This window comes from Myotis davidii, unplaced genomic scaffold (assembly GCF_000327345.1).
Source record: "Myotis davidii unplaced genomic scaffold, ASM32734v1 scaffold995, whole genome shotgun sequence".
NCBI lineage: Eukaryota > Metazoa > Chordata > Mammalia > Chiroptera > Vespertilionidae > Myotis > Myotis davidii.
Window position 1 is genome coordinate 46,433 of NW_006286240.1, and position 12,260 is coordinate 58,692.

The 12,260-nt window shown below is 40.8% G+C and overlaps 1 protein-coding gene across 1 annotated transcript in view; it reads right to left on the bottom strand.

Annotated features, from left to right (window-relative positions):
- EDA2R (ectodysplasin A2 receptor) overlaps positions 1–11,768 on the bottom strand; it is a 45,285-nt gene extending 33,517 nt beyond the window's left edge. The window contains exon 1 of the mRNA XM_006757509.2: positions 11,703–11,768. The gene's annotated coding sequence lies outside the window, so the exon portion shown is untranslated. The remainder of the gene's footprint in view (positions 1–11,702) is intronic.
- Positions 11,769–12,260: the final 492 nt, after the last annotated feature.

Genomic DNA, 12,260 nt, shown 5'->3' on the forward strand with positions numbered 1-12,260 from the left:
GTTAACTGGCAGCTCTGAGAGAAGACCAGAAGTCAACAGACACTTGTTTCCTTTACCCAGACAGAGTTAGAAAAACAGAACTCCTTTTATCATAACAGCAGCAAGGGCCATGCCTGTGGGTGGAGGAGCAGGGAACCAGGGATTCCCCTTTGCTCCTTCCCATCCCTCCCTCCCTCCATCCCTGCACTGGTCCAGCTGCTATTGCTATGGTGGAACAGCTCAACTCAGGCTCTGGCCCCGCCCATGTCACAGGGAGGAGCATGCTCAGTTTCTTGCAGACACAGAAGCAGCTGTGGAGTAAGGAGGTGGCAGTTATTCCCCTGAGCAGGCTCTGAAGTCCTTGTTGAAGTCTCTACTCCATACCCTGCAAATCTAAGTCCTGGGAGGCTGTGCAGTGGAGGCGCTACATTCCTTTCAGTAGAAACTGAAGATTGATAGAAGCCTGCCGGCTGAGGGGAAATGTATATATATATATATATTCTTGATTGATGAACATTGGGCTATTTCCAATTTGTGGCTACCATAAATAAAGTTGCTACATTAGACTCAATTGATTTTCAACAGTGTGCCAATACAATACAATGGGAGAAAATAGGCTTTAAAAAAAAGATATTGAGACAACTGGCTATCCACACACACAAAAAAAGTAAACACAAGAATCAAATTGGACCCTTATATCACACCATACACAACATTAACTCAAAATAGAACAAAACTCTAAATGTAAAAGATGAAACTATAAAATTCCAATAAGTTTTCTTATAAGAAAACAAAAAACTTGACTAAAATATTTATAAAAATAAAAAACAAAACAAAAATCTTTATACTGTTTAGATTTTTTCCTATAGGTGTAAATTTTTGTGACCATAGATTAGGCAATGCTTTTTTTTTTTTAAGGTAAAACATCAAAAGCACAAACAAAAGAAAAAAATAGATAAACTATACTTAATCAAGTTTAAAACTTTTGTGCTTCAAAGGACACTCACAAGAAAATGAAACGAAAACCCACATAATGGGAGAAAAAAATTGTAAACCATAGATATTTGATAACAGACTTATATTTAGAATACATAGAGAAATTTTACAACTCAACAATAAAAAATGCATATAACCCATTTTAAAATGGCCAAAGTATTTGAACATACATTAGTATAAGAAGATATATAATTTGTCAATACATGTGAAAGGATGCTCAACATCATTAGTAAACAATAAGAATAATAAAAAATAAAAATAACAATAAAATCCCACTTTACCCCACTAAAGTGGCTATAATTAAAACAGAAGGTGATTAAGTATTAACAAGAATGCTAAAAAATTGAAACCTTCATATATTGCTGGTGAGAATGTAATGTGGTTTACAGTTTGGAAAATGGTTTTGCTGTTCCTCAAAATGTTAAACAGAGTTACCATGTGACCCAGAAATTTTACTTTTAGGTGTACATTCAAAAAGAATTGAAAATTTACATCCACACAAAAATGTACATTAATATTCCTAGCAACATTATTCATAATTGCCAAAAAGTAGAAACAGCCCAGTGTCTATGAACTAATAAATGGATAAACAAAATTTGGTCTTTCCATACAATGAAATTTTAATCAACCAGAAAAAAGAATGAAGTATTTGATACATGCTACAACATGGATGATAGTTAAGTGTTACTTGGGTATTCTGATTGGATTTACCAAAGAGGCTGACAAATGGCAAAATTATTAGTGTCTCTTTATTTCATCTATCTCTGTCATGTGGCAGCTCTCCTGCCCATCCACCTGTCCTGATTGACCCAAAAAATAACTTAGAAGAGTAAGAATGCAAATAGACAGGAAAGAGGAAAAGCAATGTGGCTGACATCTATACTAATAATAGAGGAATATGCAAATTGGCTGGGATGCCATCATGTAATGACCAATCTGGATGGGGGCAGGGCCATGGAGGAGAGCTCTCCACACACCTGTGCTGGGGTCTGATGGGCATGGAGAGGAAGGGAGAGCAGATAGGCAGTTAGGGGAATCAGGTCATGAGGGGAGCGCAGATAGGCAGTTAAGGCAATGAGGCCAGTAGGGGAGAGCAGTTGGGGGGATCAGGCTGACAGGGGAGAGCAGTTAGTTAGTTAGAGGGATCAGGCCAGGAAGGGAGAGCAGTTAGGGGCATCAGACAGGCAGGTAGGTGAGCGGTTAGGAGCCAGTGGTTTGTCAGAGGGATCCCAGATTGGAGAGGGTGCAGGCCGGGCTGAGGGACCCGTCCCCTCCATGCATGAATTTTGTGCACCAGGCCTCTAGTTAATAATAATCCCCACATTAGCTCACTGTGCCCTGAATTATCGCTGTTGGCTAAGTTTTTGCTGGATATAAGGTACTCAAGCTGCTCTTGGTGCAGCTGCCTCTTGCCACAGCTTGAGGCTGCTGCTCTTCTCAACTTGCACATGCCTGTGAGGTGAAACATGCTCTTTCTATCTAGGACAGGTGGGCTGGACAGGGTGACAAGGCTAAATTAAGAATTTAGGACTTAAGGGAAGGTATTTGCTTTGTTTTGGCAGTGAAAGAGGTGTGGGATTAAAGAAGGTAGAAATACAACAGCTGGTCCATACCCTGCCCATTCTTCTTCTATGAGCCTACGCAGTACCCCATGCACAGGACTGGCAAATATTAAGCAATTGCTCAGCTTGGCCTTGAAAATCAATCTTCTAATCTGTATAGCATCATCATCATTTACAGATATTTGGCCTGTAATCCAAATGTTCCTTTTTCATTTGGTACTTATTCTCAGCCTTTGCTTTTTTGGCCTTGCCCAGGGCCACTCCTATCCCAGATTTATCTTGCTCATAACCTGTTTCCAATTTATCAAACATTTCACATTCTTCCTGTCCCCATATTTGTAAATTTTGTATTCTCCAGTGTGGTGTGTGGTCCCAGGCCCAACTCTGCCATCAGAAGCAGGTTAGTAGGTTTATTGTTAATAATGGCATGGTTGTAGTAATTCTGAAACAAGCTTACATGTATTGTAGAATTGAGCAAAGGAGTAAATATATTGATTTTTGTTGGAAGCCAGGCTTCTCATGGCGAGAGAAAGGAACTAAAAATATAAAATGGTGAAAGACAAGAAAGGTATGAAATGGCTATTTTCCCCATCTTTCCACTGAAGGACATGAGCAAGGACACCTCGGTAATGATGAGCACACAAAGCTTCCAGATCTTGGGTTCTAATACCAGTCCACACTAAAAGAAATCAGGGATCCTTACCAAAATGGCTGAGTCCAGGGCTAGGGATGGGAGAGTGATCCTGGACTATCTTGTGCCAGAAGTAAGAATATGCATAAAGAATGACAGGTATGGAAGCCAGCTTGAAAAAGCTCCCACTGGCCAAACCTGGGACAATTTGAGCATCAAAATAAGTAATGATATTAATTTATAACCCATTGAATAAAATCATAATCCATGGATCCATATTGACAGAAGTAAAAAAAAAAAAATAAGGGAGAAGGAAAGGTCCTTACATAAAATGTTAAGTATTAAATGCAGAAGGAATGATAGAGTTTAAAAATCACTATCTGGCAATCAACATAGTAATTCGACTCAAACAAGAGCCATCAACTAGCATAAGGAATAGGGTATTCACATAATATCAAGTAATCTCCTCACAGGTTAGTTATCCTATATAATAAAAGAGAAACATGGTAATTAACCATAACTTTGCTACCCTTCCCATTGGCTAATCAGTGAGATAAGCAAATTAACTGCCAACCAAGATGGCAGCCAGCAGCCAGGCAGCCAAAGTGAATAGGAGGCAAGCCAAGGTTCCCCGCCTGCCGCTGCTGGCCTCTGAGCTGCAGTCTAAGAAACATTGTTGCAAATGTAGAAGCTAAACAAACTCCAGATACCTGCTTTCAGCCAGCCGGCCTAGGAGCTGGAGCTGAAACAGTGTTTCAATTATAGAATCCAAACAAACCCAGAGACCTGCTTTCAGCAGCCGAGGTCTCAGAGCTGGAGCTGAGCCTCAGAGCTAAAGCCGACTCTCAGCTCCAGTGACAGCCATAGAAGGTAAATAAATCCCAGAATTAAAAAAAAAAAAGAAAAAAAGGAGAGGTTGGGAGCTTCAGTCACCCGCCAGCCTGAAAACGGCCCTCAGCCCCTCACCCAGACTGGCCAGGCACCCCAGTGGAGACCCACACCCTGAAGGGGTGTGACCAGCTGCAAACAGCCATCATCTCCTCATCCAGGCTGGCCAGGCACCCAAGTGGGACCCCGACCCTGATCCAGGACACCCTTCAGGGCAAACCAGCCGGCCCCCACCCAAGCACCAGGCCTCTATCCTATATAGTAAAAGGGTAATATGCCTCCCAGCACTGGGATCAGCAGAGCCGCGAGGCCTCCCAAACCAGGGATCAGCAGAGCTGTGAGGCCTCACTGCCCCGGTGTCAAGAAGAGCCATGAGGCCTCCCAGCACTGGGATCAGCGTGACAGGGGCCAGCGCCCAAATCCCCTGATCGCCCTGTGGCTCTATGTGTGACAGGGGGCGGGGCCACAACCTCCATATCCATCCTGCTCTGTTCGTGACAGGGGAAGGCACCCCAACCCCCTGAGCAGCCTTGCTCTGTGCCTGATAGGGGGGAGCTCCCCAACCCCTTGATCGCCCTGCGGCTCTGTGTGTGACAGGGTGCGGCACCCCAACCTCCCATCCCGGGCCCTGCTCTGTGTGTGAGGGGGTAGAGCCATAACCTCCCCATCGGCCCTGCCCTGAGTGTAACAGGGTGTGGCACCCCAACCCCCTAATCCGCCCTGCCCTGTGTGTGACAGGGGGCGGTGCCCCAACTCCCCTATCAGCCCTACTCTGTGAGTGACAGGGGGGGGCTCCTCTCCCCCCCACCAGTGAACAAATTTTTGTGCACCGGGCCTCTAGTTTATTATAAAGGGGAAATAGTAACTTTACAGTAGAGGACATTCTAACAGAAGACAAAAATAAACATAACTTAAATGACTCTAAATTGAGGAGGACTTGGAGGACATTCCCAGGCCAATCAAAGTTAACAATATGGGAACATGTCACAATTGACTGCCACCCAGTAGGATCAATGAGAATAACACAGTGTCACTTCTGGGGTATTCCTGCCACCTAGTCCATAACCTGAATCTAATGAAGTATCAGACAACCTCAACTCGAAGGACATTGTACAATCTAACTAGCCCCACTCTTCAAAGTGTCAAAGTTGAAAAGACAAAGAAAGACTAAGACCGATCCAGATGAAGGAAGGCTAAAGGGACGTAACAGCTGAAATGCAACAGGTGATCTTGGTTTGGATCCTAAACTTGAAAAATTCTTGCTACAGAGGACAAGTAGGACAATGAGTGAAATCTGAATAATGTCTGTCTGTTGGATAACAGTGTTTTATCAATGTTAATTTCCTGATTTTTGCCACATTTGCATTGTGGTTATATAAGAGAATGTTCTTGATTTAAAAAAAAGAATTAAGGGGTGAGCAATATTGTCAGTTGTTGTTACATGGAAGTGGAGGAGCATCAGGATTTGGGATGCATTATTTTTATTTTATTTTATAAGCATATGATGTTCAAGTATATTATAAGTGATGGAATAGAAACAATTCAGAAACCACAGATGGTTATTACACTTTATAACAAGCTTCTCTTTCCAGTCCCAAAGTGACTAAATAATTTCAACTGATAGTAATAGCAACATCTGTTCCAGGAATGTCAGGATTAATATATCAACAGAGGAGAATGAAGGAAGCTGTGCAAAATTAAAGAAGCTTCACCTATTTACCTTGTTCTTTATTTGAGTATACAGAGCAACAGATAATGATAAAAACATTGGGGTAGAAAAAGAAAAAAAATTATTAAAAGCAGTTGTCACTGTACAAATGCAATTAATAACCAATTGAACTGGGCCATTTCCATTCAGCCAAAAATAAATGCTAACCATATGAGTTAAATTCTTTCTCCTTCAAAACATGTGTGAGCACACACATTCCTATCAAATAAGTACAAACCTAAAATAATAAACATAACTTAAAAGACTCTAAATTGAGGAGGACAAAGAGCTAAAAAGTATGTAAATATTTGGTAAATGTCTGGCAATGGTTGAGGAATAATTGTGCAAGGGAGGAGAAAAAATACTGTGTAGCCAAGACTATAGTGATATCACAATGAAAGCAACCTTTGGGCTGAATATGATGGGAAACTGTCATTTTAATGATTGTTGAAACGGTCTTCCTAAGTGGGAGCAAAGGAACAGAAACTCCCCTGGATGATGTTCAAGAGAAAATGAGATAATGTATGTGAGAGTGCTCTGGAAACTCTGGGTTGTGCTACACATGGAAGAGGTTGCTATGATTGTTGGTAGTATCCCACTCAGACCTGGTGAGCAAAGGACATTGGAGACAATACACAGGCCAGATGAACACTCAGGTAATACCTGAATCCCTTGCTTTGCTTTGGTTGGCCCTAGCCAAACTGATTAACTTATTGATGTACCAATCATGACAAGATACTATGAAATTATGGTATCATCAAAAATTAGTTAGAACTGGGAGCGAATATTAATTGACTTCCCAAGATAGTAATGTTTTTGGCTAAGTTGTCTCAACTGGAAGTTGAGTTCATGGTATGATTTTTCTTTTGCAGGGCACAGGACTGAGTAAAACTCAGTCACGTACACTAATTTCTGACTTCTGTGAATTTTTTCTTTTTGGTCCTGCCCCACCTTCTCTCCACCCTGTTCAATTTACCAAGCAATCTGGAATAACTGCATGTTTTTGAAGATGTCAATAAGAATAGTGCTTTTCCTCCCATAGCAGTCTAAATTCTATCAAGTACACTCTCCCTTCCTCATAGGCCAGAAAATGAAATATGCTAAAGAAGCAGACATGCAAATGGATGGGCATTTGCCATTTATTCTTCCAGTTGTATTGGAGAATGAGTCCATAGTATGAAGCTTGCCTGTACATGATGGGAAACTGATACTAAAATATTCCTTGCATTTTTTTAGGACGCCCAAGTTAAAAAAAAGAAAAGAAAAAAGGTATAAGACCTGGCAGAGTAGTGGCAGAAATATGAAACTGATATAATATGAAGCCTACAATCTCATATGTAAGTGCACATATACAGAATTTTACAATCTTGGAGTTAGAAGGGAGTTTAAACTCATCTTAGTTCCACTTCCTGTTGCCAAATAAAAATACCACCCAGATCTACTTGAACTCTTTCAGCAACAGCCACATCAGACTTACAAGACAGCACATTTCATTATGGTTTATTTTTTCTTCTCTTCGGGAACTAGTTAAAACTTCAATTAGATAATTGGAAACATGTTGTCATGGAATCCCAAAAGGATTCTTCAAGATAAATAATCTAATCATATTCCATGATGATCCAGATGGGAAAACTGAGGCCTAGAGAAGGGCTAAAAATTTCCAACGGTAACATAGTTGGCCAGTGGCAGAGCCAGGACAAGAATCCAAATCTACAAAACCAGGGCCCAGAAGCTTGTCTATTTCCCATAATTAAAGAGAAGGGTAGGCCCAAATTCAGGACTGATTGGTTTTTACTCAGTAAATATATTACCAAGGCTCTAGCTTCTCTCTCTTTTTTTCTGTACTTCCAAAGCCTAATCTTGGCTTATTTTAACCTCAACAGGAACAATTCCAAAGGGAGGGTTAGGTCAGGAGAGGTGGCCCATGGAAAGAAATGGTGCTGCCCACTCCCCTTGGCTTATCCACATGATGACTAACAACCTACTAAAAATGAAAATGTTTTACTCTTTGATTCCACCAATTCATTTTTTTGGAGAATATTATGAAGTATTTTTGGTGCATTTGAGAGATAACATAATTGTAGTCACTCAGGGATAGGAAGAATGGCTATCTGAAAGTCAAAAATACTTGTCAAGAACCTTTTATTGTAGTCATTCTATTAGGATGTGGTGACAAGAGGAAAAATCCAAGCTAGATAAAACATCTTCTTTACCTTTAGGAAATGATAGTTTTGTCAGAAAACAATTACAGCTAATTCTAATCCAAGATAAACTTTAGCCATCCTAATATCTCACATGAGCACAGAATAATATTTCTTCCATTTTACAGACTGATGGTAAAACTGATTCACAACCCTCATATTAAGAACCTGAAGGGAGAACTGATGAATGGGGCTAGCTTCCAGAAAAAGCAGAGAAAAATTGCGTCTCTTTTAATACCAAGCTTCAGTTCTGAGGAATGGTTACAAAAGACCTTTCCCTCTCTGCAGGAGGAATTTAGGTGGAGCATCTCAAGAAGACATCTAAAGTAGGGTTTATTTGTTTTGTTTTGTTTTGTTTTTCGCCTGGCTTGTGTTCTCAGGGAGAGAGGAAGTGCTTGACTCTTCTCCAGGAACAGGGACTTTTGTTTCCCATAAAGAGCTTCTCTAAATCAGTTCCTTCAAAGAAGGAAAAATTCATTTAGGTAATTAGAGGATCCCTTCTGCACTGCCAAAGTTAGCCTAATTTCCCAGCCTGCACCTTAAATCCAATGAGCCATAAGAAATAAAATACATACATACATACATACATACATACATAAAAACACAGGCCCGGGAGTAAGAAAAATATGGCTTCCAGTTTAGCTCAGACCCTGACTAAACTAAACAATTTCTAGCAAGTTTCATTTTCTCTGGGCCTGTTTGGCCACTGGTAAAATTAAGACAAAAACAGCTGGGGTGAGGTGTCATTTGGATGATGGATTTAAGTCAACTGGCATATAAGCAGTAACTTAAGAAATAGCATATTACAAAAAAATAGTATATTACAAAGCAACTTGTCATATTCACCTACCCTGTTCCTTTTGCAATGTTTCCCATCATTTCAAAATCGTGACCATTGCCCCAGTTTACATAGCTCAAAACATCAGAGTCTTATTTGACTTGACATCATGCCATATTGAGAAATGGTGGAAGAGCTGGGCTGTTTGACCTTGGAATAGAGGATGCAGAAAGATCTGGTTTCTGGTCATGAGTGGCCCCAGGGTGAATGAGGATTTCTGGGGAAAAGCCACAAGAAGACTATGTTCCACTTAACAAAAGGAATATTTTTTGAAGAGTCAAGGCTTTCCATGAAGGGAATGCATTACTTCATAGATCAGTAAGTACACTCCCTTTAGAAATATACAAAGCAGAGACTATCATGGATGTTTTAAAACGGGTGCAAAAGCATGATTTTTGAAAGCCTAGGTGTAAGATATTGTTCTAGGTACTTTGCAGGGATTATCTCTTTTAATTCTCCCATCAAAACTATAACATGGGCCCTAGCCAGTTTGACTCAGTGGCTAGAGCATCGATCTGTGAACTGAAAGGTACCAGGTTTGATTCTGGTCAAGGACACATGCCCAGGTTGTGGGGTTGATCATGGGTATTACCAACCATGTCTTTCAGCATAGAAAACTGAGGATCAGAGAAGTTTAGCATTTCTCACTGGGCTTACTACTGGTATTATAAGTGTGTGGAAAGAACAGTTCTTTGTTGCATCAAACTGGTTGGCACTAAATGCAGTAGTACCTCATTATTTGTAAAAGAAAAACAAAAACAAAACAAAAACACACGAAAAACCACACTCCTTACACATATTTCTAAATGCCCTATGGAAATGCAATGCTGGTCATGAATGACAGATAAATAATATGTTTAGGATCATAAACAGCATGTAAGCAGAAGACCCAGGATTTATACAGAGCTGTGTCTAGTTCAGAAAGCATATATCCTTTCTATTACGCTATTCACATTTAATTTCTCACTTCTAAGTTTGGTAGATTCAAGTTTTATAATGCCTTGTTAAATTCATTCTCTTCTTTCTATTCCCACTGCCACTACTTCAGTTGCAAAAACTTATTCCCTTGCTGCATCTGGTTTATCCACTTCTCATGTTTCCCAGTTTCAATCCAGTTAACTCACGTTATTTTTCCTGAAACACAGATTTGACTTTTTTTCTTTAGCTCAGATACTTACAATGCCTTTCCAATGTCTGTCGAATCAAACAGGAAGTATAGCACCCAAAATCTTCCACAGTTTGCCCAATCGGACCATGGCAACTTGGACTTCCACTTTTCCCCTAACTGTACTTTAAAAACCAGTCAGGCAGTGTTCTTTTCACATGCTCCGAGCTTCCCTGCCTCCAAACAGTTGTTCTAGCTGTTTTATCTGCTTAGACTGCTTTTTGTCCTATCTCCACCTGTTGAAATCCTATCTGTGCTTCATGCTTCATCTTAAATAATAATAATAGTTAACACTTATTGAGTGCTTATTTTGGTTCAGCCACTGTGCTAAGTGTGTACAAGTATTTTACATGGATTTCTCACTGGGATTACTAATTTAATCCTCAAAAAATGTGATGAAGTAAGCTCTATTATTATATCTATTTTAGCCTACAGTAAATCAGAGTTCAGAGAGGGGGAAGTAATTCTACTCACCCAATGTCACACAAGTTTATAAATGGTGGCAGTGGGATTTGAGTTCAAGTAGCCAGGCTCTGGAGTCCTGAGGTGTTACAATTAAAAAAAACAAACAAAAAACAAACAAACAAAAACAAAAACAAAAAACCAGAAAACCCCACACAATTAAAAAGCCATTTCTGATTTCCCCTGCCTCAACTTGATATAACCCTTACTTGACAACCTCAAAACATTTTGACTGAACCTTTAAAGCCTATTTTGTGTTATATTTATTTGTTCTTATACCCATGTTGAAACTGTCAGATCTCAGTTAGCACAACCTATGTCTTAAACATTTCTCTGTCTCACATAATGGTGATACAGAGTGGGTACTCAATGGATTTGTTATATTGAATTAAAGTTATGTTGAGGTGAATAAGGGATCAGGAGAACTATGTAGGAGAAGATGGCCCCCGCTCTCCTGCTTTAGCCACCCTGCAAGACATCGCAACACCTGTTCAATCCAGACTTTGGTATCTTTACTTTCCCAGCCTGGTTTCTGGCAGGCCTCTGCTTGTCTCTTAGTTCTCACAGCTGCCTCTGCTTTGGCCAGTGTTTGGGGTAAGACAGGATCAAAATATCACTGCCCTGGGCTTAGATTCCAGGACTGAAGGATCAAGTGAAACCTAGCTGGCTGCATGAAGGGGCAGACTGAAAGCCACAAAATAGAGTCTGTGTGTTCTTTACACAAGCCCTGACTTGCCCAAGGACCACATGGGTGGGCTGGCAGCTCAACTTCCCTCTGGATGCTTCACATATCTGATCCAACCCCCCTCTCCCCTAAACTTTCAACCTCCCTCTCTTCCTTATCTCCCAACTTCAGATGCTCAGGGTGGTTGGGCACAGCCAGACATGTTCCCAGAGGCCATAGGAATCTAGTAAAAGCCCACACAAGAAGGAACTTGCTTCCAAGGCCATCAGATCACTAGCCCAGGTCCCTGTCACCTGAAACAGCACTCTCTGGATACAGATGGATGGACTGACAGATGGCCACAGGATGCCTTCCCAGCCATTCTGATTTTGTAGTGCTTAAACAAAGTAAAACTAAGCTGATCCTGAATTCCCAACCCTATTTCCCACATATCTGAGCAGCCTTGCCATGCATTTACACTCCATATTTACCCTGTAAATGAATTGATAGATGGATTTTTCTCTAGCAACAGAATTCCTGAACAATTGTACCTCAGTGCAGGCCAGACATTCCAACCACTCAGCTCCCAGTCTCCATACAATACTCACAGTAGATGAAATCCATTGCAATCAAAGCTCCTCTTTGGTTCAGTTCACATCCACGTGTGAGAACAATAACCCAAATCCATCCTCTTTCCTTTTCATATTACGCCCACTTCTCTACTCTGTGAGGCCCAGGAGGCAGTTATTGGACTACTAGAGTGTGTAGGCATGGCTACACAAAGAAGTGCCAGCCCTGACAGAGAAATTGTGGGGAGGGCAAAAAGGGGAGGCAGTAAATAGTGACCAAACCACTCCTATTGCAGAAACTGAAAAGCTCCAGGACTGAAACAGGGGTGAGAAGGAAGATGGGCATAGAGTCAGGTCTATAGAGCCTAGTGGAAACAGAGGGAAGGTCAAGTGGTTGGAGGCACCTTGCAGATTCCATTTCTTGTGGCTATTTTATAGTGGTATGCAGCTCAACTCCTTAAAGTTCTGTATATGAGTGTTAGCAGGCCTGGAGTTTGACATGGAACATCAGCATTGGAAAAGTAAGTTCTCAGACTCCTGGAAAAAAAACACTTCCAGCTCTGGCCCTGAATTTTAAAAACAAACAAAACAAAAACC